Consider the following 25690-nt stretch of genomic DNA (forward strand, 5'->3'; position numbering starts at 1 on the left):
GTAGAGTCACTGGGGAGAGGTACGGCCCCAGCTCTGCAGAGAGCTGCGAGATGGACCAGGCCACCAGCTGCCCTGCAGGACCAAACCTTTAATAAAACCCACGAGCAGGTGGTTTGAATATATATTGGCACTTACTATGCTCTGGGTTCAGGGTTAAGCATTTTACATACATAATGCCCTTAATATAGGCAACAGTCCTCGGAGCTAGATTTTTTTTATGTCCATTTGCAAGACAAGGTAACTGAGGCATAAGGAAGTAGAATAACAGGCAGTAGGGGTCTGGAGGGTCAGGATTTGAGCCGAGTGAGGGAGGGGTCCTGCAGCAAGAGACCCACCCTTGATGGGTGTGGGCCAGAGACACACATTAGGAGCCAGGACTGGAATGTCAGGAAGTAAGGGATGGAAGTTTGAGTCAAGTTTAACCAGATGGCTGCTCAACCCTGCAGACAGGATGGGGGGGGGGGGGTGTCATGGGGGACACAGGCAGCCAATATCTGATCACACAAACTTGATTAGCTAAGTCTTTCAATAAACTCCCCTAGGGTGGGAATGGGAGGGCACATGGGGATTTCTCCCCTTCCCATATCTAGAAAAATATGTGGAACATGCGGAAACTGCCCCCTCCAACATCCCCACACATGCACAGGTAAGGGCAGGTACATGCATGTGTGCACATAAGTATATGCACATGCATACACACATGCACACCTCCGATTCCTAAGCAAAACCTTTTTTCCCCAAGATAAATACTACAACACCAGAATAGGCGTGGTAATAATCCGCTAGTGAAACTGTAAACTGGTGTAGCCTTTTCGGAAGGTAACTTGGCAATACGCAGCAATGGCCTTGCAGTAGTCATAACTTTTGAACCTGTGATTTCATTCCTAGAGTCTGTCGTAAGGAAATCACCTGAAGGGTGAGAGTCTATGCCCAAAGATGTTCATGACAGCATCACCGGTAGCAGCGGGAAGCTGGAAACTATCCCAATCTCATGCTCAGTGATGATCATGAAACTAGCTGATGGCACCTCTATGTGATGGAATGTTGTGCTGTCATTAAAAAGAGGAGCAGAAAGAGTTTTTAGCCATGAGAAAAAATGTTGGGAAAAAAAAATCAGACTCCAATTTGAGGTCATTGGTAGGATGTCCTCAACCCCAGGGGAAGGTGTACCCAGAACAAAGGCCAGGAGGAAACAAAATCATTCATACAAACTGACTCACCGTCTGGAGGGACTTGTTTATTTAGTTCTGCTTTTTTGTTTCTCTTTGGTGATTTCCAGGTTTTGTAAAGTGACCAGTCATTGTAAAAAATAAAAGGAGGAAGAGCTCTTGCCATCTGGAGCCCCTGAGTTTCTCCTTCTTCCAGCCCTTAGGGGAGCTGAGATGGCAGCGGGCTCACCTCCAGGAGCATCCGAGGTCATGGTCTCAGCATGCCACTTCCAGGCAGCTCCGCAGAATGACAAGACAAACATACCGGGACAAACAGGGATGAGGCAAGCTTCTAACTTGGATGGCAAAATTCAATTGCATACATATAGGATGGGGAAGATTCAGGCTGAAAACAAAAAGTCACATAAAAATAGTTTAGGGACTTTCAGCAGCCGCAAGCTGACCATGAAAATCAACACTGAGACAGAGTTACTTTGGCATCTGAGGTCACATCACAAGAAGCATACTGACCAGAAAGAGGGAGGAGTTGATTATAGGCAGACCACATCTAGGATTTAGATTACAACTACTCGCCACCCCTGCTGGGCATTCTATCAGCCCATTCCTTCCTCATTCTGGGGACCAAGGCCAGGCTTACCGGGAGTCTGGAGGTTCTTTCCTCTCTATCAAGGAAGTAGAGGAGTAAAAAGAGGCTAGTAGAAGAGCTGGCCAGAAGCCAGAAAACTTTTCCCCACCACATCAACTGCATAATTGGACTAATTCTGTAGCGTTTGTGTTTCTGGGCCTTTGTTTCCCTTTGTCTGCGTGGCTCCTGATTGGAACATTTGCTGTAGCTTTCTGCACTCCTAAACCCAATCCCCTTTGATGATGTACATGAATGTGTTTCTGATGGATGTTTTCCAGAGCCCTTTGTTGCCTCAATTAAGGGATAATGAACAAGAATTGTTTCTATTTGTAAAACAGCCCAGCCATTTCCCACTTCCCAATTGGTGGGACAATGTGTCTTAATTGAGCACAAAGACTTGTCACTTTATCTACTGTCAGGATCCCCAGAGAGGCAGTGATGGAGGAGCAGGGAGGGAACGGGAAGCCCAGGGAGCCCAGAAGGTGCAGTGGGCAGTGTCCATGTGGCCAGAGCTGTACTACCTCAGCTGTGACACCAGCAGGCATCTAGGGACCGGGCCTAGAGGAGGAGGGGTGGGCTGCCCTGGCTTGGGTACCAGAGCTGTAACCTTGCAGGCTGGTCAGGCCCTCTCCCCTGCTATTGTACCTGACCTTTGTCACTGAGAGCATGGTCTATAGAAGCAGGTTGCCCAGGTTTGGTGCCGGCTCCACATTCACTAGCCATGTATCTCCAGGCAAGGACACAACTCACCTAAAGACCAGAATCAGTACAATTATGACAGTGGGTGGCCGGAACAAGCTAACACACAGAAAGCGCTTAAAACAGCAGTGCAAGGTGAGCCCCAGAAAAATGAGGATAAATGCAAGCAATGATGCTTTTTCTGAAAACAGTACCCTGCTTTCCTCTAGGACCCCTTCCCACCCCTGGGTTTAGGAAAACAGAGTGCTGCTGGCTTGCTGAGGGCCCTGGGGGTAGGCTGGTGACCCAAGCAGCAGCCAGACAGTCCAGGAAGAGCACTGGTAGGAGCCCGAGCTCCACTAGAGCCTCACGAGTGGCCTGTGGCTGAGCAGGAAGCAGTGGCAGGTTGTCAGAAGTGCCAGCCCATCAGAAGGGCAGGGGGCCAGGCACCGGCCTGTTGGCTGTGGGAGGGTGGGCAGGTGCATGAGGGCATCCTGGAGAGCACCGGGATAGAGGAACACACAAGAGCTCAAGACAGGGGCTTTTCTCCGGGCGTGGAAGAACTTTGGCACTTTAGCAGCTGACGGGCCATCCTGGTGCCCAGTCTTGTGCCCCCATGGGACCCACATCACCCCTAAGTCCCGCCTGCCCCAGGGAAGTCAGTTTCCCAAAGTCGAGCTCCAGCCCGGGTGCACTCTCCCAGCCCATCAGTGAAGCTCAGTGCTTTCCAGGATCCAGGGCACCGACCCCCTCCAGCTCTGGAAAGACTAACGTGCATCCCCAACCAGCTCCCAGTGCTTCAAAAGACCCAATCGTCTGTGGAGAATAAGACTACAGTAGGTCTTGTTGCATTAGGTAGAAATTCCCTCAACCCGAGGGGTCTCACTGGGAGTGGGGGGCTCACACTGGTCAGCTGTGTGTACTGATGACTGGCTCCGTGGCTCCAGGGTTAATACAAAAGCTGTCAGTAAAAGGTGCATACTGCCCACGAGGCACCGAGCTGAGCTTTTTCGGTATGCCACCTCACTGAACTCTTGCCACGGGCCTGCGAGGCGGTCATTATTACTATCATTCTCATTTTAAAAATAGGACCACCACAGCTCAGAGGAACCCTGGGGGTCACTGGAAATTTGTAGAGACAGGATCCAAACCCGGTCTGTCCAACTTCACCACGGTGGGCTGTACCACGGTGCGGTCCTATCACTGCCCAGTCTCCGCTCCTGTGGCCTAAATCCTCCTTACTTGACAGGCCACCAGGGATTGGGGTTGGCCACCGGCCTTGTGAGGTTATAGGATCCACCTCTGTGCCTCATCCACCTCTATCCCCTATCCAGAGAGAGACGAAGTCTGACCCATCACTCTACGCTGAGCCCAGGCTCAGAGCAGCAGGGGCCGGCCACCCGGGAAAGATGCCTGGAACCCTCGGAGAGCCCAAGCTCCAGTGGCCCCGAGGGCTGAGAACTTCAGGAGATGAGAAAGTTGCTGGGAGTGAGCAACTCCCAGGGAGTTTCTCACCACCCAAGGGGACAGCCACTGCCCGGCTCCAGCCAGCTCCAGCTGGGTGGGCAGGTGGGCATAGCATGGCCAAACCACCCCCTTTCCAAGAGAATTCCAAAATCCAGGTTTCTAATCCAGGTTTCTAATCTAATTCTAATCTAATTCTAAAAGACCTCGATTTTCTCAAATGTTGGCATCTACTCTGAAATCAACGGAAACACGGGGTTGAATGGCCTTAACCAAGACAGCCGGCTGCTGCCTCAGGCCCCGACTGGCCATGAGCTGGGGTGGACAGGAGAACAGGTGGCCCCTCCATGCTGCAGCCCTGGGCACACAGGGAGCGCCCAGCACAGGCCGCATTCCCAGGACGGAACGTAAACAAGAGCTTTAACAAATGAGTCAATGATGCCTTAGTAGAATGCCTGGGAACAGATAAGGGGTGAGAGAGCCCAGGGAGCTAACAATTTAAAGCAGGCGGGCCTCGCTGAGGAGGGGACATTGGAACACAGGAGCCATGTGGGTTTGGGGAAGAACCTGAGGGGCACACAGGTCATGTAATTGTAAGGCCAGTGGGTGTCATTCTGAGTGAGGTGGGCCCCATAGGGATGTTCTGAGTAGGGCAGAGGCCTACTTTGCTTACTCTGTAGTGGCCCTGGCTGCTTTGCTCACAACAGCTGGGGGAGGGTTGGGGGGCTCTAACAGCCATCCAGAGGGAAGAGGAGGTTTGGCCATGAACTCCAAGGTTCTGGCCTCAGCAACTGGAACATGGCACTGTAGTCCACTGTGACCAGAGAGGTAGGAGAAAGAACAGCTTTTGGAGGGAAAAGGAGAGCCCGCCTGCGCGTGCGGTGTGGATCTGGAGTCTACGGGAGCCCTGGGAGCTACTTAGCACCAGCGAGGGGGGGGGGGGGGGCTCTTCACCCCCTCCCTACACCTAATTGGATTAACTGTCCACATATCTTGCCTGGGGTGGGGTCTGCCCAGGACCCACAGGCTCCTATCACTGGTGTGACAGGTGCGGAAGGCGCCGGGTTGCCATGGCGACGGAGACAGAGCGCTGGAGAGGGCCCTGCAGTCCGTGGCGCCCCTCCTCCACCAGGGCCGGTCAGGCAGGGGCACAGCCAGGTGATGAGCCAGCCCCGGGGGGCCCCCGAGCACAGCAGCTGCTGCAGACTTCACAAAGTCAGTTGTGCTATTGACTCCCCAATGGGTCTCTTTTTCAGCAGGGGTAGTGGCAATTTGGGGCTTCTGGGCCCTTGCTCACCGAGTGACCCAAGGACCAACTGAATGACACCTCGGAAGGAAACTCACATGACCCCTCTGGCCAGCTCTCCTGGAAAGGTGGAGGCCGACTCATTAGGACCGTTACTCTCCCTACGGTCTCTCTTAAAGCTTAAAGGAAAGTGGGGGTCCCTCTTGCCACAACCCCACCAGTTCCTCCGTCCTCCTCCCTACTCTCCCCTCCCTGCCTGGCAACCCCAGCCCCTCCTGATAGCCTGTTCAGACAATGCGGTCACTGTCCCTTTATGTTGGGGGACAATGGTCTCCCCACCTTTACAGACCCTTTCAATGCCTGTAAAAGGTGGTGTTGGAACATTCCCAGCCAAGGACTGAAAAAAAAGAAAACTGACTTCCCAGAAGAAAGCAGCCCCCCCGCCCCCCGCCCAGCTGTCTCCCTCCAGCATCCACAGCTCATCTATCTTGCTGTCCCCTATCCTTTGTCTGTCCTCCCTCCCTGCCTCACCCTCTCCCCCTCCTCCTCTGCCTCCACTTCCTACAAAGCAGGGCGGGCCCCACAGCTGGCAGCCTAGGTCAGGGGGAGCCCGAATGTCCCTGTGCTCCTCAGAGCATACAGCCACACAGTCTGTCACCAATTTGAGGAGCCACTGGCTGAAAGAAGAGAAAGGCAGTGCTCAGACATCTCATCAGGACCTTGTCTCATTCGGTGTCTACAGTATTATGTCCATGAGGGTACATTATTCCCATTTAAGACATGGAAACAACTGAGGCTCCCAAAAATACTGGGCCACCTTTGTGATGGTCAGGGCCACACAGCTAAGGAGTAAGGGAACCAGGTGTGTGTGGCAAGGGGTAGTATCCTGCTGGTCCCATTGTGGGGTTTCCCTCTTCAACTCTTAGACCATGCAAACCCCTCATCTTCCTCCTGTTTCATCCAAAGGTGTGGCTTCAGTTAGGCATAGAAACCACCAAGCTCTGACTCCAGGCTTAGCCAGGCTATGGCTGGCCATGAGGATGTTGGATACTGTGTCTGAGGCTTGCCTTTTTGCAATCCAATCTCTTCCCTTCCCTGGCCCTGTTCGGTATCACAAGGCACTACATTTCCCAGGCCCCCTTGCCTTCGGTTTCCCAGTGGCTCCATCCAATGGGAGGTACCGATGAAAGATGGAAGGCAGGAACAGAAGAGCCAAAGTGTTTCTCCCCTCTCCGAGGGCCATGGGCAGTATCTCTGGCAATGCCATGTTTCCTCCTTCCCCAGGTTCCACTAAAACTGAACCCCTCTCCATGATCCCAGCTACTGCCAGGAAGCCCCCACCATGGCTCTGGATCCTGCCTGGGGCCCTGGCTTCTAAGCCAGCCATTGTTTGGCTTCTTAGCGATTCTATCATTTCCGTAATGAATTCCCTGTATTAAATTCTCTTTGTAGGGATCCCTGGGTGGCTCAGCAGTTTTGTGCCTGCCTTTGGCCCAGGGCATGATCCTGGGGTCCTGGGATCGAGTCCCACATCGGGCTCCCTGTGAGGAGCCTGCTTCTCCCTCTGCCTGTGTCTCTGCCTCTCTCTCTCTTTCTGTGTGTGTGTGTGTGTGTGTGTGTGTGTGTGTGTGTGTCTCATGAATAAATTTTAAAAAATGTTTAAAAAAAGAAAAATTAAAAAAAATTCTCTTTGTTTATAAGACTTAGGGTGACTTCTGGGGGAAAGGGATCTTACTGGTACAGTTCTAGCCATTCCCCACTGTAGAAGAAATAGTGAACCAAGCCTTCTCCATTGGAGGGAGGGGTGTGGAGCAGAAGGCATGTCTCCGACCCACAGTCTCACTGTGAGGTGGCCACAACCCACTCTGGATCTGATATCCTCCTGCATAAAGGACAATAGCGATAGTCTTGACACATGCCTTTTTGGCTCTTGTCCAGGTAAAGTTGAGGTGAGGAGCTGGCTGGCATAAACACAAGGTGCTCTTGGCTGCCCAAGCTCCAATGCTATCATCTTTGCTGCTGTCAGCCCAGGCTGCCTGGTGAAATCACAAGCAGAGACCACATGCCCTGGGCAGATCCAGGTAGTCTCCTGAGCAAGTTCAGCAAGTTTCTGGCCATCCTCGGAGAAAGACAGCAGCTGGCAGAGGAGTGAGCTCTCCAGAGAGAGAGAGCTGTGAGAATATAGCAAAGTTTAGATGGAACCCCAGAGACCTTGCTCATTTTGTCCCCTTAAGATGACAATGGCACCTCCTTGGGGATCTCGCTGCCTACACAGTGCAGTGAAGGAAGGAACACTATTAGAGAATCAGAGGAAGCAGGATTGCAAAGAACTCAAAGAGGTCTAGGGTCCAACTTGCTGCCAGCAGGGGACCCCAGCCCTGCAAGCCTATGATGGCACAGCATCTGCAGTGAAGGAGTTCCCTACCTATCAGTTACCCCACCCAACACTGAGTGGCTCTGATGTCTGAGCTTGGAAGAACGTTCCTGAGGCAGATGTATACGTGGGAAACAATGCAAATGGAAATAAAATGCCACTTTATTGTTAGAACTCTGGCAGCCCTGACTAAATGTGGTGCAAAGGGCATTTCTCCCTACCTGCCGCCTAGACACTCACCAGCTGGTTTCCCCAAGGGCTATCTCCATGCAGCTGCCCATCCTTGGTAACTGGCCCACCCTCCTACATGGCCACGATGTCTGAATCAAGGATGAGTGAGTACACTGCCCAAGTCATCCTCATCCAAAGTCTCCCCCCCAATACTCATGCTGGAGCTGGCCCCTTCAGAGATGAGGGATTCCAGCCTCTGCCTTTTGTGTGTCCATTTTCCCAAAGATGCAAACAGCTCACAAGGCTCCCTGCCCCAGCCCCATATGCAAGAACATTTGGGACTGATCTAGTACTACTTGTAACATTTCCAGAACAAAAGCAGTGCTACAGCTCTGGGAAGGGGCTGGGAGAGAGAAAATGAGAGAAAGAAGATAGCTTTGCTGTTTTATTTTCACCAGGAAACCATCATTCGTAGATCCAACCGGAAAAACCCCTTTCCTCATATATGTTACCGTCTTCAGCCCAAAGCAGCAGAAACAGAAATGATGACCAGAAAGGAACATGAGAGAAGGATCTAGAGTAGCTGGACAGCCAGGCTTCAGGAGGCCCAGGAGTCACAGAAGTGTGGCGTCTGAGGCTATAAGAACTGGCCAGGCAGCCTTTAACATGTGTTCCCAAGGAAGCACCCATGCCAGCCGGCTCTCACGTGTTTATCAGTCTGAAAAACAGAAACCACTCTAGGTCTTTTGCAAAAAGGCATTTAATACAGGAGGTTGGTTATGTAGCTGATGGAGCACTGCCAAGCCAGACAACCCAGAGGTGAACCCAGTGGAAGCTGCTGCCACTCCTAAGAGTAGAGAGGTGACAAGAGAAGAGGCTGGTGCTGGTTTGGGATCTGGGGCTGCCCAGGGAGCTAGAACCCCAGCAATAACAGCAGACAAGAGCCTCCACCTGGGGGCCACCACAGCAAGAGGGCAACCGGCCTTCTTCCTCTTTACCAATCTACTTGTGTCTCCCGCTGGTTGAAGCTACCTGGAAATCAGAGAGCAAGAAAACCTGGGAATGCATCCCTCCCATGCAGAGCAGAGTGGGTGACCAACGCTAGCCTAGCATGTGACACTCTCAAATCCTGGGGAGAAGGGAGGTATGACTAGCTTGGCTTGAATCATCCACCCTATGGATAGAGGAGCATGATGCTAATGGAGAGACCCACCATGGCTGACTTCATGGCAGTGGGGAGGGGGGTGTGCTTCCCCAAAGGGAAATCAAGAACTTTTACCAAAATAAGGAAAAGCAAAACAAAGTGGGCAAAAAGCACAAGCATCCCCTAAACCCACGAGGAAGTTAACTGTGAAGCACCCTCTCGGGTAAAAAGCTTTGCCTGTGTACACTCCTTTCTCAAAAAAGCAAGGAGCGAGCTTCCTAAGGCCCCTTCTCCCCTTAGCACCCACCTGCCTGTTTAAAGCTCTTTGGTGCCTTCTTGAGGTGACATTGTGTGGCAGCTTTCAGAAAGACAAAGAACTGTCTGGTTTAAATGCCAACCTGGCCACTGGGCAAGAAACTTCACGCCCCCGGGCTTTGCTTTCCCTCCTGAACTGAGCATAAAGATATGTTTGCCCTACCTTCCAAAGAGTTCAGTGTGGAAAAGGGGAGAAAGAGTAACTTCACAGCACAGACACCCGACAAGCGTGACCTCAGCCAGGTGCTCAAGGTCAACACCCACAGTGATACATCGGGTTGACAGCATGCACCCGTGATCTGATGTGATGAGAAGGACTCTTTACCTCTGGAGTCTCCCTCCCCAAACCTATAACCCCAGTATTGTCAGACAAATCTCAGTTGAGGGGGGATTCATTCTACAATATACCTGACCAGCACTTCCCAAAACTGTCAAGGTCATCAACAACAGGGGAAGTGAGAGGCTGTCAGAGCCAAGAGAAGCCTAAAGAGACGTGATTGACACATGTAATGCGGTGTCATGAATGGGGTCCTGGGGCAAAAACAAAATGACACCAGGTAAAAACTAAGGAAATCCGAATCCACTGTGGACGTTCATTAATAACATGTGAACACTGGTTCCTCTGCTGCGACAGACGAACCACATGGGTTCGATCAGGAAGCGACGTGGGAGACTGGTGAGGGTATGTGAAGTTCTCCATATTACCTTTGTAAACTTTGGGTCAATCCAGAGCTGTTCTCAATTAATGGGTTCTTCCGCCTATGACATTCCTACATCCACAGTGGGGGTCACAAGCTGGATGAGGGGGAGCCACCATAACCCCACCCTACAATCCAGAACTAGTATGTACTCCAACTCCTCCTTGCAAGTAGGAGCCCTTGAAGCCTAACAGATGCTGGCCAGGCTGGGCCCTGGCTTCACCTTCTGCCGGCCCCAATCTCCTACTCCTCTCTCCATTCGTCAACAGCCCCAGAAGACCTCAAGACATCTTTATTCTGGGCCCTGGAGCGGCTTGCTTCCCTGCCCACGGTCAGGATGGCTGTGGCATGCGAGTTCTGGTTTCCATCCTCTACTCCAGCTCTACCTCATTTGAAGAATCACCCTACAGGTCCCTGACCTGTGCCCCAAGGTCCTCCCCGTGAGGCCACTCCCCCACATCCAACATCGAAGCCAGGCCTGAAGATAACTAGCGTGGTCCTGCTCAACTCCCAGTTACAGGCTTCAGATGCCCCTCCCTTCCCACATCTCCCAGGCATCTGGGGTAGGTACAAATGGCACCCCCTTTCTTATGGATAAGGAAACAGGCACAGGGACGCCTGGGTGGCTCAGCGGTTGAGTGTCTGCCTTCAGCTCAGGACATGATCTCAGGATCCAGGATCGAGTCCCATATCGGGCTCTCCTGAGGGAGCCTACTTCTCCCTCTGCCTGTGTCTCTGCCTTGCTCTCTGTGTCTCTCAGGAATAAAGAAATCTTTTTTAAAAATAGGAAACAGAGGCACAGAGAGGCTGGTAGGTGGCAGAGACAAGATTTGAACTCAAACACTCTGCCTTGAGCTCTCAACTTTAACACCCATACTGTACAACCAAAAGTATAAATTCAAAGGGTCCGGAACATTCCAAGGTAGTATGAGTCAATTGCCATCATGGGGTGTGGGGGGAAGAAGGTGGTGACAGAGAAGGCACTGCCCACCCCTAACTCAGCACACAGCAGGCACGACCAGCCGGTGCGGGAGGCGTGTTCTGACCGCATCTATCACCTCCCCCAGGGCCAGGAGTGATGGGCTGATGGGAGGTGACAGCCAGTCACAACGCCATTACCTCATTTGAGGTACATCTAAGTGAAACATGAAACTGCGAGCGAGCATAAATTCTAGGCATAGAGCAACTACGCACAGGAATTTTGCAAGCATTACATGTTCTCTTTCCCCGTTGTGATCCGTATGGTTTATCTTCCGAATAACAGGGCTCATGACTGAAGAACAAGTCTCACTGGTTGTCGCTCTGAGAGAGGAAAAAAACCCTGATCCTTACACGGCAGATATCCGGCTTTCAGACCTGTACAGCGGCTCTGAGCAGGGCTCTCTGGAGCTGTCCCTGTCTTCCCTGGGATTAACTGCTGCTTTCCTCCTCTTTTGTCCTTCACACGTCTACACCGAGACCTGATTTTAATCCCAGTCTTACTTGGGTTTCTTTTTTATAAAATTATTTTATTTCTTTTTTCAATCATTTTTTTTTCATCATGACAAGTGCACTTTGTAGACTCCTTCACCTATTTCCCTCTTCCCCCCACCAACCTCCCCTCTGGTAACCATCAGTTTGTTCTCTGTAGTTAGGAATTTGTTTCTTGGTTTGCCTCTCTTTTATTCCCCTTGGCTCATTTGTTTTGTTTCTTAAATTCCACATATGAGTGAAGCCATATGCTATTTGTCTTTCTCTGGCTAACTTCTTTCACTTAGCATAATAGACTCTAGCTCCATCCACATCATTGCAGATGTCCATCTTTTTGATGGCTGAGTAATATTCCATTATATATATCACCTCTTCTTTATCCATTCATCCATCAATGGCCATCTGGGCTCTCTCCATAATTTGGCTATCATTGATAATGCTGTTACAAACATTGCAATGCATACTTTTGAATTCCTGTTTTTGTATTTTGGGGAAAATACCCAATAGTGCCATTACTGGATTATAGGATGGTTGTATTTCTAACTTTTTGAGGAACCTCCACTGTTTTCCACAGTGGTTGCACCAGCTTGCATTCCCATCAACAGTGCGTGAGGGTTCGTTCCTTTCTCTCCGCATTCTTGCCAACACCTGCTGTTTCATTCTTACTTGGATTTCTGATGTCTCTTTTCCAAAGTTCACCTGCCATATTCTAAATATTCTTGCTTTGTCCCCATGTCTTTTCCATTAGATCGAAGAAAAAATGATAATAGAAATGAAAATCCCCCTGTCCTGGCCTTCCCTGGTTTATGCAGCAAACTTTTAGCAAGTACCTATTATATTCCAGGCACCATTCTAGGTATGGAGCATGCAACAGTGAAAAAGAAAAAGTCTCTATCCTCAGGTGTTGGTATGTATTCATTTAGTGGCTCTTAGATGCAAGAAGCAAAACCCAAAAACGCAAAGGCTTAGACAATAAGGCTATTAATTTCCTGTTTTCCTCCAAACCAAGAATTCTAGTGATAGGCAAGGGTCCAGGACCACTTAATTTGGTGGACCAGCGATGGAAAGGACCCAGGTTATTTCCATCTCTCCACTCTTCCATCATCATTCGGTTGGCTTTGCTCCTCAAACAAGCTCTCCTCATAGCCACAAAATGGCTGTCACAGTTCCAGACATCATACTCAGATACAAAACTGTTCAGAAGAAAAGGGAGTTTCTTCCTTCTGATTCCTTTTAAGAACAGTAAAACATCCATGCGTGATTAAAAACTCCCTCAACCTGGGGATCCCTGGGTGGCTCAGCAGTTTGGCACCTGCCTTTGGCCCGGGATGTGATCCTGGAGTCCTGGGATCGAGTCCCGTGTTGGACTCCCGGCATGAAGCCTGCTTCTCCCTCTGCCTGTGTCTCTGCCTCTCTCTCTTCTCTCTATGTCTATCACAAATAAATAAATAAATAAATATTTTTAAAAAACCCTCCCTCAACCTGATAAAGGGCATCAATGGAAAACCTCCAGCTAACCTCATACATATTGGTGAAAGACTGAATGCTTTCTCCTAAGATCAAGAAAAAGTAAGGATGTCTACCTTCAATGCTTCTATTCATAATTGTCCAGGAGGTCCTAGACAATGTAATAAAGTAAGAAACAGAAATTAAAGGCATACAGATTGAAAAAATACAGGTGATATAATTATTGATATAGAACATCCTGAAGAATCTAAAAGGGATTGGATAGAATTAATGAGTGATCTTGACATCAGTATAGGACACAAGGCCAATACACCAAATATCAATTATACTGCTTGAAAAGAAATGAACAATTTGAATTTGATATTAAGAAGAACCATTTAGGGCAGCCCGGGTGGCTCAGCAGTTTAGCGCTGCCTTCAGCCCAGGGCTTGATCCTGGAGACCCAGGATCAAGTCCCACATCGGGCTCCCTGCATGGAGCCTGCTTCTCCCTCTGCCTGTGCCTTTGCCTCTTTCTCTGTGTGTGTGTGTGTCTCTAGTAAATAAATAAATAAAATCTTTAAAAAAAAAAAAAAAAAGAACCATTTACAGGACCCCTGGATGACTCAGTAAGTTTAAGCATCTGCCTTCAGCTCAGGTCATGATCCAAGGGTCCTGGGATGGAGCCGCACATCAGGCTCCCTGCTCAGTGGGGAGCGTGCTTTCCTTCTGCCTCTGCTACTCCCCCTGCTAGTGCTCTCTCTCTCTGACAAGTAAATTTAAAAAAAATATCTGAAAAGAATTACCATTTACAATAACATCAAAAATTATGAAATACTTAAATCTTATAAAATATGTTCAAATTTGCCTACTGAAAACTAAAAACACTGATGAAAGAAGTCAAAGACTGGAAAAAAAATGGAAAGATAGGCCATATTCCTAGATTGGAAGATTCAGTGTCGTTCAAATGTCAATTCTCCCTCAACTGATCTATACATACAATGCAGTTTCAATCAAATTCCCAGAGGGGTTTGTGTAGAAATCAGCAATACGATTCTACGCTTGATACGAGAAGACAAAGAAACTAGAATAATTGAAACAATTTTTTAAAGAGAAACAAAGTTGGTGGATGCGCATTACTTGATTTCAGGAATTATTATAAAGGTACCATCATCGAGAAGTGAGGTATTAGAGAAAGGACTGACATATAGATTAATGAATCAGAACAGAGTCTAGAAATAGACCTATAAGCTTATGTTCGATTGATTTTTGACAAAGTTTTCAAGTCCATCCAATGGAGGAAGGGTAGTCTTTTTAACAGATGGGGCTGAAACAATTATATATCACATGCAAGAAGAAGGAAGAGGGGAGGAGGAGGAGGGTAGGTGAGGAGGAGGAGAGAGGAGAGGGAAGGAAGGGGGGTTGGGGGAGGAGGGTAAACAGAAGAGGAGGAGGAAGAGGAAGAAGAGGAAAAAGAAGGGAGGCAGGGGAAAGAAAAAGAATTGCGACAACCTCAATCCGTATCTTGAACCATATGAAAAAATAACACAGTGGAACAGACCTTAACGATAATCTAAAACAATAAAACTTCTAAAATAAAACATAAGAAGAATCTTTGTGACCTAAGTTGAGCAAAGAGTCCTTAGATTCAATACCAAAATCACAATTCATTTCACAAAAAATAAAACTGATGGACTGGATTTGAGGAAAATAAGAACTTCTACTCCTTAAAAAACACTGTTAAGAGAGGCAAGGACTCAAAGAATATATGTGCAAATTATGTGTCTGATAAAGAGCCCATGCTCAGAATATATAAGGAATTCTCAAAACTCAATAAAAGGAAAAAATAATCCAATGTACAATGCACACAAGATTTGAACAGACACTTCAATGAAAAAGATATACAGATGGTAAATAACACCTAAAAAGATGCTCAGGACCATTTGTCATTAAGGAAATGTAAGTTAAAATATATGCGTTACAACCACAATGAGGTAACACTACACATCTATTTCTAGTTAAAAAACAAAAAACAGGAAAAACCACCTCACAACCACAAGTGCCCGTGAGGATGTGGAGGAGCTAAACTCCCATACATCACTGGAGGCGTACAAAATAGGACACCACTTTAGAAGAGGGGTTGGCAGCTTCTCGTAAGGCTCGACATACGTCTACCATATGCCCCAGCAATCCCACTCCTAGGTATCGGCCTAAGTTAGCAGAACCGTGTCCACACAAACTCTACAGGAATGTTTCTGGAAGCTTTATTCCTAATGACCAAAACCTGGAGACAATCCAAATATCCCTCAACCGGGAAATAAATAAACCAACTCTGGTACATCTGTGCGATGATGCACTATTCTGCCATAAATGGAAGGTACTTATAATGACATGATGAATCTCAAACTCCAGTCAAAGAAACCAGATTCACAATGCTGCATACTGTGTGATTCCATTTACTCAGCTTTCAGAGAAGGCAAAAAGCTAGGGGAACAGGACAAGGGGGTGGCTGCAGAGGCCTCGGGGAAGTCTGGGGGGACACACCACCTTACCGCTCCATCGTAGCAGCAGTTCCACGGCTCTACACGTTTGTCACAACTCACTGAACTGTCCACTAAAAAGGGTGAGTTTTACTTTGTGTACCTTATACCTTAATAAAAAATAGAAAGGAAAAATAAGAATGATCTGACCTTTCACAAAAACAAATAACCTCACACCTCTGGCTGGACTTGGGCCTCCTGTGGTTTCAAAAGCAATCAGTGGCAAGAGGGATGGAGTCGAGGTGATTGCCTTAGATCCATCAGCAGCTGAGGGACTGGGGGCACCCAGAGGGTGGGCAATGGCGGCCACGCTGGATCTTGTCAGGGAGCAGGGAGGTGGGAGACACCGATGTTGGGTAGGCTGCTACCAGGGCGGAAACAGACCCCAAATGGACAGGTAAGTGGAACTGCTCAGGGTGGGTGCACACCACGCAAGGAAAGAGAGGGGGACCAGCCAGGGGCAAGGGAGACCAGGGGACCTCTCTGTGCAGGTGACCTTGGAGCCCAGACCCAAATGAGAGGCACAAGTCCTTGGACATGAAGAGCAGAAGATGAGTGCCCTGGGCAGAGGGAAGAACCTGGCAAAGGCCGGGAGTCAAGAGCAAGGCTTGTCTCCAATGGAGGAAGCGAGTGGGCAAAGGGGCAAGTGCCTGAGACGTATGGAGGAGCAAGCAGCTGGCGAGGGCAGGCACCTGGCTTGTGCACCAAGTGCCACAAAATCTACCCAAAGCCTTTGAGCAGTGAGATGACATGGTCCCAGTTCTATTTTAAGAGGATTGCAGCTGCTGGGAAATGAAATGGAATCCCAAAAACTGCAACTGGGGACTGCATTCTCCCGGTGGGAGATAGTGTGAAGAGAAAGACACCAGAGGTGGCATGGCTGAGTCATGGTCTGGGAGCCTGGCTGGGTGTGGGAGAGGGTGGGGGGCAAGGAGGCATCGGGGGTGACCTGAGGGCTCCGGTCCGGGAACCTGGTGGGATTGCTCAGATGAGGTGTGGCCAGGGCTGCACACCAGGTCTGTTCAGGGATCCTGGAGACATCCGCCTGGGTGTCTCAGGTAGTTTGCTCACCTGTGAGACAGTGAACGTGGCACTCTAACTCATGGGCAAATGGTGAAAACAATCTCTGGAAAATGTGGCTGTGCAAGCGAGCAGCACCACCAACCTCCCTTCACACCCCCCTGCTTCATGCCCACAGCTCTGAGAGCCTCACGGGAATAGCCTGCATGACCGCCCTGCAAGGTCATTGCTGTGTTTTGTAGATGCTGAAACTGAGGCTCAGAGAGGTTGTGTCATGTGGCCAAGGTCACCCAGTGGGTAAGCTGTGGCGCCTGCCCCAGAATGAAACTCATCTCTGGCCACCTGAAAAGTTGCACCCTTCCCACCTTGCCTCCCAAATGCAAAGGGCTCTTTCTTTCAGTCTGTAGGAGTTATGTGGGAGACACAGGCTCCCCAGCACCTCTCCAAATGGTCAGCCAGACAGCCTGCTCCCACTCCGGCCTGGAGGTCCAATCTGAGGGAGGAGGCCGCCAGCCTCACCCTCCAACCAGGAGCAGCAGGAACTTCTCTGCAGCTGGACACAGTATTTCCAGGCGGCAGAATTAATAGGGCAATTCCCCATGCAGAACTTAGCTGGCTCCTGTGCTAAATTAGCATAGATAAATATTTTTGAGAGAGGTGGAAAAATAATGCATTTTGCAATAAAGCCAGAGCACAGCCCTCTACAGCCGTTCTGTGAATCTGTATGAAATGAATTTGCACCTGGAGTAATTGAAGGCGCCATGGTCCTCTGGGGCTGGGAGCAGGCCCAGCCAAGCGGATTAATTCCCTCCACTTGGGACCCCTGAGGGTCTGCCTTCAGCTCAGGGCATGATCCCAGGCCTGGGGATCGAGTCCCACACAGGGCTCCCCACGGAGCTTCTCCTTCTGCTTGTGTCTCTGCCTCTCTCTCTCTCTCCCATGAATAAATAAATAAAATCTTAAAAAAAAAAAATTCCCTCCACTCGGCAGAGCTAAAGGTTTTCAAGAGGCTGATCCCCATGGTGGGCTGGGGGTGTAGGTAGGAGTAGGGGAATGCACCAGGTCCCGGAGGACTAAGGACCAGGGTTTGGAGGAGGGATAAAGAACAAAGAGAAAGATTGCTCCAAGGCCTAAGAGGGTCACCTCCCATATGACACCTGCCCCGCCTTGGGGGACCCCACCTCTCCTCTCTCTCTAGACGAACACGAAGCTCCCGTGTGGCACAGTGTGGGTGAGCCATGCCCCAACAAGCTGCCGGAAGGGTCTAGCACCCGTACCCTACTCTCAGCTCTATAGACACTGTGAAGCTCTTGGAATTCCTCAGTGAGTGGCCCAGGAACCCCATTTAAGGTCTGAGCCTTCCCAGTAACCCCACATCTTCGCAAGTCTGGTGAGATTTGCTTCCTAAATCACTCTCCCACCTGCCCGCTCCTCTCCACCCCTATTGCCTCCCATCTTTCAGCCTCACCATCCCTCATACGGATGGATTGTCGTGAAGGTCCCCTCACCCAGCAGCAGCCCCCAAGGTGGGGGCTCGGGGGACGGAGCTGGCCTTCAGTAGTGCATATCAGTAATGCACACCAGTGGTGCACACCAGTAGTGCACACCACTGGAGCTATACCAGTTGTTTAAAATACAGAAACACTTCAGAGCTGGTTAGCAAATGACTCCTGCCTATACCCCCTAATCACCAGCTGCCCCTAAAGCCCGGGACCCCAGGAGGCCCCTGGAGGTTATGTCTGGCACCAAAAGGCCCTGCTCCAGCATGTGGCCTGATCCACTGGGAGGGACCCTGCTGCACCAGTTATAAATACTTCTGATATCTCCCCTGGCGGGGAGCTCATCTCTGCCTAATCTCCATCAACCACCCAGGGTCCCAGGTAGATACGCCAGCTAAGGTAGAAGAGAGGGGTTACCATCATGTGCCAAGACAGCCGGCTGCTCCCATGTCCCCACCCTCCCTCCTTTCCCAACACTAGCTGAGGGGAAAACTTCCCTAAACCTGGCCGCGCGCTGCCCGCTTCACTCTGCTCCCTGCACTCAAGGCTCACCGCCTGACCCCAGTGACCTCTCCTGACACTCCCCTAAGATTGCTGGACCACAAGCTGAACTGTCAGGATTCAGGTCCTGCCTGGGAGACAGGTAAGGGGAGCTGGCCAAACACTCCAAGGAGAGGAGCTGGACCAAGGTGAGGCACAGAGAGCCCCAGAGCAGTGCCCCTGCTCCGTGCCAGCATCGCACCCTGGGACTGCCTCTGCAAAGGGGGCATGGCTGGAGCCCTGCTGCGGAGGCCCAGGACTGCACCTGGCGTCTGATTCCAGCGCCCGGGGGCTGGGAGGGCGGCCAGCCAAGCGTCCACCTGCCTCTGCCTGAACACGTTGGGCCAGACCTGCCCAGCAGGGCCTGGGAAGTGGGTGCCCTGGTCAGGCTGCCTGGCCCCACACTCACCCATCCTTCCTCCAAGTGTGAGGCTCTTCTCACGTCTAAGACCTCAGGCCATGTTTGCATCCAAAGTCTTTGTAAACACTTTTTCACTAGAGTCAACTTGTTTCCATGTCACTGGCTCTCAAAAGGAGAGGAAATGTATCCAAATTCTTCAAGATGCTTTTTTCCAGCTACACACTCCAGGCCACTTCCATGTGATCCGGCAAAGTACTCCACAGGAGAAATGTCAGAAACCCCTGGGCAGAGAAGTGGGAAAAGGATGATAGCCAGTGTGAAAGCTATAAGCACCCTGAGATTCTGATAGCACCCCACCACCACCACCGGATTAGGGCAGGGGCAGGGGAGTGGGGCTCCTTTTCCCTCTGCCTCTGTGTGTCACCAACCATTCAACAGAGCACCTGTGCAGGTGCTCACCTCGGGGGACTCTAGGCTCACACAGGGCTCCAGGGTGCCATCAGCTGTGCCAGGACAGAGGGTTGGCACATGGCCCAAGACTCCGCCACCTTAAGAAAGAAGCCCAGGAGGCTCTGCAGGAGGCTATGGATGTAGCCCAGCCTCGGGGCATCCTGACTGCCCAGTATATCTCCCCCTGTTTACTGACTTTGTTTTATAAACACCCCCATAGTACCAGGCGTGGTTCTAAACACTATACATATATTAACCCTTTTAATTTTCCTAACAAGGCTATTTCTAAAGTAGGTGATATTATTTTCCCCCATTTAACGGATTGGGAAGCTGAGACACCACGGTAAGGATAAGTGGCTTCGCACAGCCACATAGCTCCTAAGTGGCAGAGCCAGCATTCCCACGCAGGCCGTCTGACTCAAACAGAGCCCCCATTGCCCACGCTCCCATGAGCCCCCGGGAGAGGCACTAGAGCAGCTGGGTGCAGAGGGCAGGTTTTGATGGCTCCCAGGGCAGCACAGGACTGCAAAACTGCCCTTCCCTCATGTCAAAGATAAGCAACCATGAATGAATCAGACCCAGGCTCCCAATGTATAGGTGCTTCCTGCAAATTAGCCAAACACTAAGGAAAAACCTGTGTCACAGCCAGGACATAGATCATTAATGCACATTTATACAAGTCATGACAATTTCTTCAAACACAGACTTAAAAAGCCTTCTCTGCAGAAGCTGGTCACAGAGATCACCAAAAATAGCAACCAGCACCAGCAGTAGCTTTCAGTAATTGCCGCTGACAACCTGGGGTTTAGTTTTCTTCCTGCGCTGACCTGGGTGTCCACTGTGGTCTCTTGGGGAACCAGAGCCTTGAGTTGAAGTTCAAGATGTGGAAGGGCATTACTACTGGACCCTGTACACCTCCCCGGGCCCCATTGCACCTGTTTCCTGTGACCTGGCCCTGGTATCTCAAGGCCATCCCAAAACGGTCCGTCCCAAAACCTGATGGGCACCACAGCTCTGCCAGATGCAAAGTCTCACCGAGCCTCGGTTTTACCGTCTGTACAAAGGGCACTGCACCTTCCTTTGCAGTTGCTGTGAAGTGGGAGGCGATGTATGAACTGCCTGTGGCACAAAGCAGGAATGTGAAAGTGGTACCTTCTCTCGTTATCCCAAATTGTGGACCGAAAGGGGTGCTGTGTACCAGGGGCTCCAGGGAGGGGATTGGGCTAGGCGAGGTAGGAGATTATGAGATTAGAGCGTGATTGATGGTGAGGGCAGACAGTGCCCCCCCCCCCCACGGCTGCTGACCAGGCATGGCTCAAGGGCTCCCCTGACCTCTGTGCCCCAGACTGGAGAGGAAGTTATCCCGAACAGAGGAAGGCCACCTATAACTGGCTGCTGCCAGGAACCCCAGCAGGGGCACATCCTTGCAGAGTGGATGCAGGCAGGGTCTGAGGAGTGACTAAGGACTACATCCAGCCAGTCCACCGGCGTGGGGGCAGGCCCAGAGGAAGGAGGCTGGCAGGAGGCTGCCCAGGTAGGCTGGAGACTAAGCATGAAACACAGGTAGCCAGAACCCACCCTGCATTCAGAATCACAGCATCAGGCGTCCCTCCCCCACCCCTCCACCCAGGCACACCTGGTAGACCTAAGACCCTGAGGAGGCATGGGGGCTGAAACCCCCGTGAGCCAGCAGCACTCTAGACCAGTTCCTGCGCCTCCTTCCAGGTCCTGAGAGCCCCTGGAGGGCCAAGTCCCTCCTCACTCCCAGCTGGGTTTCCTAGGAAACAGGCCAAGTGCATCCTGCCACAGGCAGCCCCTCCCCCACACACCTCCTTCTGCGGTGACTGGGAGCGGGGAGCACAGCTCACTCCTCCAGAAGTGGGGGCACCAGGCCTGGTGAGCTCCGCCCAGACCCCCAGGTGCTGCCACTGCTAGATGAGTACCCCAGGGAGTGAGGAGCCCAGGAGCCTAAAGGCACCCAACTTACTCCGAGGCGCAGCCACTCAGCCAGCCTCAGTGAAGCAGCAGAATGCAGTTAATTCAGGGTCTCAAAATCCCCACAATAGAAGGGCTTTTTAAAATGTGGCTAAAAAGTGTTATCTAGCAACAGGGAAAGTGATGAAAACCAACAGCCAAGGCTCTTGGAGCCCTTCCTGAGCCAGGCTGCGGGCTACTTCGTCCCATGTGGCTATACTTGCACCCACCCCACGGGCAAGGACCTGTGCTCAGAGAGGGGAAGGAGTTTCCCAAGCCCTGAAACTGGCAGGTGACAAAGCTGGAATTTCAAGTCGCTGCTTTAGTCTTTCTGGAAGCCACTACCTTCCATAAGCAGTGAAAACGGGGACAACATTCATCTTTTCCTCCGTTCCTCTTTCTCTCTACCTCCACCGCATCCCACCTCCTTTTTATTTTTGAGTATTTTCCAATGTTCTGTAACTAGGAGGTCAATTTTTTTTAACAGAATCAAGAACGAATAAGCCTGGCTGCTTTCCTGAGAGGAGCCCGCATCAGCACCCCTCCTTTAGCATTTGGAAACAGAGATCGAAAGCATCCACCACTCAGCCAAACGCAGATCACAGCTTCCTAGTCATTCGTCAGCTCTTGGCAGAAGCAAATGACACACAGGATTTTTGAGTTACATTGACCTGACTATTTCAATGAAAGTGTGGCTCTGAGTTCCCCAGCCTGGACCTAAAACTGCCCCCCCACCCGCCCCACCTCATTGATGTGACCCTCTAGAAGTGTGAGGAAGGAAACATCCTTCAACCAGCAGGGCCACTGCCAGTGCTTTTTTGCCTTTTTGGCTTGTGCTCTAGGACTAGGCTACAGCTTGAAAGAAACCTTTCCAGATCCCCCCCAAACCTTTCCTGAGCCCCTACTATGCAGCAGGATTCCCACCAGGTGTGAGGGACTCTGAGACAGTAACAGGCTACCTCCCTCCTTACAGAGCTCAAAGCCTAGAGGAGAAAATGGAGAAGTGCACAAGTAAACACCATGCAGCATGTAAATGCTTGGGCAGCAAGGGCTGGGAAGTCATTGAGGGCTTCTTGGAGGAGACAAAACCTCAGCTGCTTCCCCAAAGAGCAGTAGCTGGCCAGATTCCTGGCCCCAGCTTCATCACACCCCACCCCACCCCACCCCACCCTCCGCTGCCCCTTCGCCCTCACCATACCCACACAGGCTGTGGGTCCCCAAAACTCAGGACTTCTGCCCACACTGTCCCTTTTGCCTGGAACAGTCCTGCATCCCCACTGTCCCTGAAGACCAGCTCTTACACTTAGTTCTCAATCACAGCAGTATTTCCTCTGGAGATCTTCCCTCACCACAGGCCACACCAGGGCCCCCAGTGGACACTCTCCCAGCACCTTCCTTCTTCCTAGAACTTTCCAGAGTGTCAATCCTATGATTGTATGACCACCCAGTTTATGTCTCTCTCCTCAATACCAGACCGTAAGTGTGGGGAAAGCAGGGACAGGTCTCTGGGGCTCCTGGATGGGCTCCCAGGGCCTACTGCAGAGAGGTAGCACAGAGTAGGTACTCAGAAAACATTTGCTGAAGGTTGGAAGAAGGAAGGTAGAAAGGAAAGAAGGCAGGAAGGGTGAGGAGGAGGGGAGAGAATGCAGCTCCAGGGCAAGAACAGGGGGGAGAGGCCTGCATGTTTGGGGAACAGAGGCCAGACTGGGGCATGTGGTGGCTAGTAGAGTCAGTCCACAGGGGCCCCACTTTGCTGGGCTAGCTGGAAGTCCTAGGTAGACTTGGGACCAGTGAGCGACACCTTAGCTCTTTGAATGGCCTCAAGGGCTCTGGGCATCCAGGAACAACAGCCCCCACCTGTCTGCCCTTCTTCCTCTAGTTACATCACTTCCCCACCTCAAGGAAAATTATCTCCACTGCCTGCAGCCCTGGAGAAGTTGTGAAGGCACACGCGTGCACACACACATATGCAAATGTACTCTCATGTACGCACGCATACACGCCAGCTCCTGGTGGAGGTGTGCCACAGGTAGACCACTACCTCCTGGAAAATGACTGGTCCCAGCAGAGCAAGCTGGGGGTAGAGGACCCATCAGGTCGCTCAGAGCCCTCTCTGGGATTGACCTATAAATGCTGAGGCAGAGAAGTTTTCTTTCTGCTAAACTGGAAGGAAGTAAATCTGTAACAGCCAACAGCCACATCTCTCCCTCCCTCATTAGAGAGCCGCAGAAGGAAGCTGACAGCTAGAGGGAGATAAAGCTAGACACATAGAAGGGGAGCTGATGCTATCACCTGAGCCCTGGATCCGGCTGTGCCTGAAGGACTTTCCCTAGCCTTCCCAGGCTTTGCCACTCACAACCAAAAGAGGCTTCACTAACACAGGCATTGCTGCCTGGAGAAGAGATGTCATGAGAGACAGATCCCACGATGTGGAGCAGGCTGGGTCTCAAGGTAAGGAGGCAGTGCAACCCCCCAGCTCCTGACTCGTCATGCATCAAACTACGGGCAGTGCGGTCATGGGCTGCGTCTTGGGACCCAGACTGCATGCTTCCATGGCCAAATGGGGGGCGGGGGGTGCTGGAGGAGAAAATGCAGAGTGTTGGCCACTCCTGCCACCTTCAGTTCTGCACACTGGGAGAAGCAGGCTGATCCACTTGACGTCCAGAAGGAAGAGGCTGCAGCTTTGTTCAGAGACACCCTTTCTGAGAGCCGAGAGGAGCTCAAAACCTTTTTGATACCCCTGGAAGGAGGGTGCTATTATAGTCTCCATTTAACAGATGAGGAAACAGTCTCACACAGGGGCAGGTGTCAGAGCCACTGGGAGCCTTGGCAGTGTCAAGGTTTGGAGGGGCTCACAGAGCAGATGCGGTCCAATGCTGGCTCCAGAGGGCAGGTCCAGCCAAGGGGGTCAGAGACCACAGCAGGCAGGGAAGCCGACCCCTGGCCAGAGCCGGGGATGGGAGGGGCGAGGGGATAATGTGGCTAGCTGGGTTCAGATCTGAAGGCGACCGCTCCATGCCCCAGCCCCCAGGGAGGGGACTTTGGAATCTCACCTTCAGGGAAAGAAGGACTGGGCCCTGGGCACACAGGTGGCAGCTCCAGGCTTTGCTGAGCAGGTGGGGAGGCATGGCCCACTCTAGGCTGCTCCTTGAATGTTAACTAGCATTGGTCCCTCCTCCCGCGGCTGGCTGCGCAGCTAGGGTGGGGACATCGTGGGGTGGGGCTGTTCAGGACACTAGGCAGGCTCTGGCTGCTTTTGCAGCTGCTATGACCCGCATTACCCCCTCAGTGCCCTGCCCCATCTCTGTCATTGCAGCTGCCACTGCCTCTGTCACCCGTGGGGAGGGGGCCAGGGGGTGAGGGGGAAGCAGGGGGAGAAATAACAAACAGATCCAGTTTCCCCAAATCAACCTGTCACCACAAAGGGAGGAAAATTAAGAGGCCTGGCCAAAGCTGACCTTCTGTTTACATTTTCCTTGGAAACGAAGAAATAATTGCTGTTGCTGCAAGGAGCCGTCTTCAGATGGCCCCCCTCTCTCCCTCCCCTCCTCCTTCCCCCTGTCCTATTCAAGAGCAGCCAGGGATGACACTGGAATCTTGAATCAAACTAAGTGGTTACTATGGTGTCAGCCTGAAATTATGAATCTCCAAGCCGGCCAGCGCAGAGGCGCAGAGCCAGGGTACACAATTAAAGCAGAGAGACGGAGGAAAGAGAAGGCACATTGTATTTCAATAGCAGCAAAATTGCACTTCCGAGCACGAGAATTAAAAAAAAAAAAAAAAAAAAAAAAGATGTGCTTAGAAATGTAGTTAGAAGCACGATCGAGGCCAGGAACAATCCCAGTTTTGCCACCCTCATCACCCCTCCTCCCCCCACACCGTCCCCTTCTGCCCCTCCAGCCCCTGAGAGCTGCATGCAGCAGGCCTGCCACACACCCCTGTCCCGGTCCACAGTGACACAGTGTAGGGAGCTGGGCTTCCAAGCTCACGCACCGGACCTGGCATACATCTCATGGGCACCACCCTCCACATCTCTTTCTCTCGGCCCCACAGGGAACCATTTACAAATGCCGTCGGCCCTACCTTTAGACTTCTGGGGTGAGACCCTCACTCACACCACTACAGCTCACCTTGGCCAGAGCCCCCCTTCTGGATGGCGGTGCCGCAAAGAAAAAGCCAGACCCCTCGGGTGGCTTCCCTTGCTTGCTCAGGTCTGACCTCAATCCTCTCTGACTCATCTCCCCCTACTTCCCCCTGGGCCTTCACAGCAGCCACCGTGGGCTTCTGGCTGTTTCTTGAATTTGACAGGCACGGTCTTGCCTCAGGGCCTTTGTATTGGCTGTTGCCTCTGCTAGGAGAGCATCCCCAGATCTCTGTGATGGCAGAGACCTGTCTGCTTTGCTAGCTGCTGTAATCTTCATGCCTGGAACAGCGTGGGTATGTGGGGTGCTCAGTGAATGTGGGGTGCTCAGGAGCCGGTTCCCGTCTTCTGGGCCCCATTTTTTGC

General features: G+C 51.4%; 2 long non-coding RNA genes across 4 annotated transcripts; both read right to left on the reverse strand.

The window, feature by feature from the left end:
• Positions 1-1225: 1225 nt before the first annotated feature.
• LOC111091219 lies at positions 1226-5001 on the reverse strand. Of its 2 annotated transcripts, none has more exons than XR_005374388.1 (3): positions 4610-5001; positions 2445-2544; positions 1226-1554 (listed from the first exon to the last, which is right to left on the reverse strand). It is a non-coding gene; the product is annotated as an uncharacterized LOC111091219 (long non-coding RNA). The 2 variants fall into 2 exon arrangements; XR_005374389.1 differs by lacking the exon at positions 4610-5001 and adding an exon at positions 4143-4515.
• A 3487-nt stretch (positions 5002-8488) lies between these two features.
• On the reverse strand, positions 8489-20971 carry LOC111091220. Of its 2 annotated transcripts, XR_005374391.1 has the most exons (4): positions 20846-20971; positions 20245-20328; positions 18808-19040; positions 8489-8759 (listed from the first exon to the last, which is right to left on the reverse strand). It is a non-coding gene; the product is annotated as an uncharacterized LOC111091220 (long non-coding RNA). The 2 variants fall into 2 exon arrangements; XR_005374390.1 differs by lacking the exon at positions 20245-20328 and having other exon boundaries at positions 20846-20966.
• Between the last annotated feature and the right edge of the window lie 4719 nt (positions 20972-25690).

The sequence above is a fragment of the Canis lupus genome, chromosome 20, assembly GCF_011100685.1.
Source record: "Canis lupus familiaris isolate Mischka breed German Shepherd chromosome 20, alternate assembly UU_Cfam_GSD_1.0, whole genome shotgun sequence".
NCBI classification, from domain to species: Eukaryota; Metazoa; Chordata; class Mammalia; order Carnivora; family Canidae; genus Canis; species Canis lupus.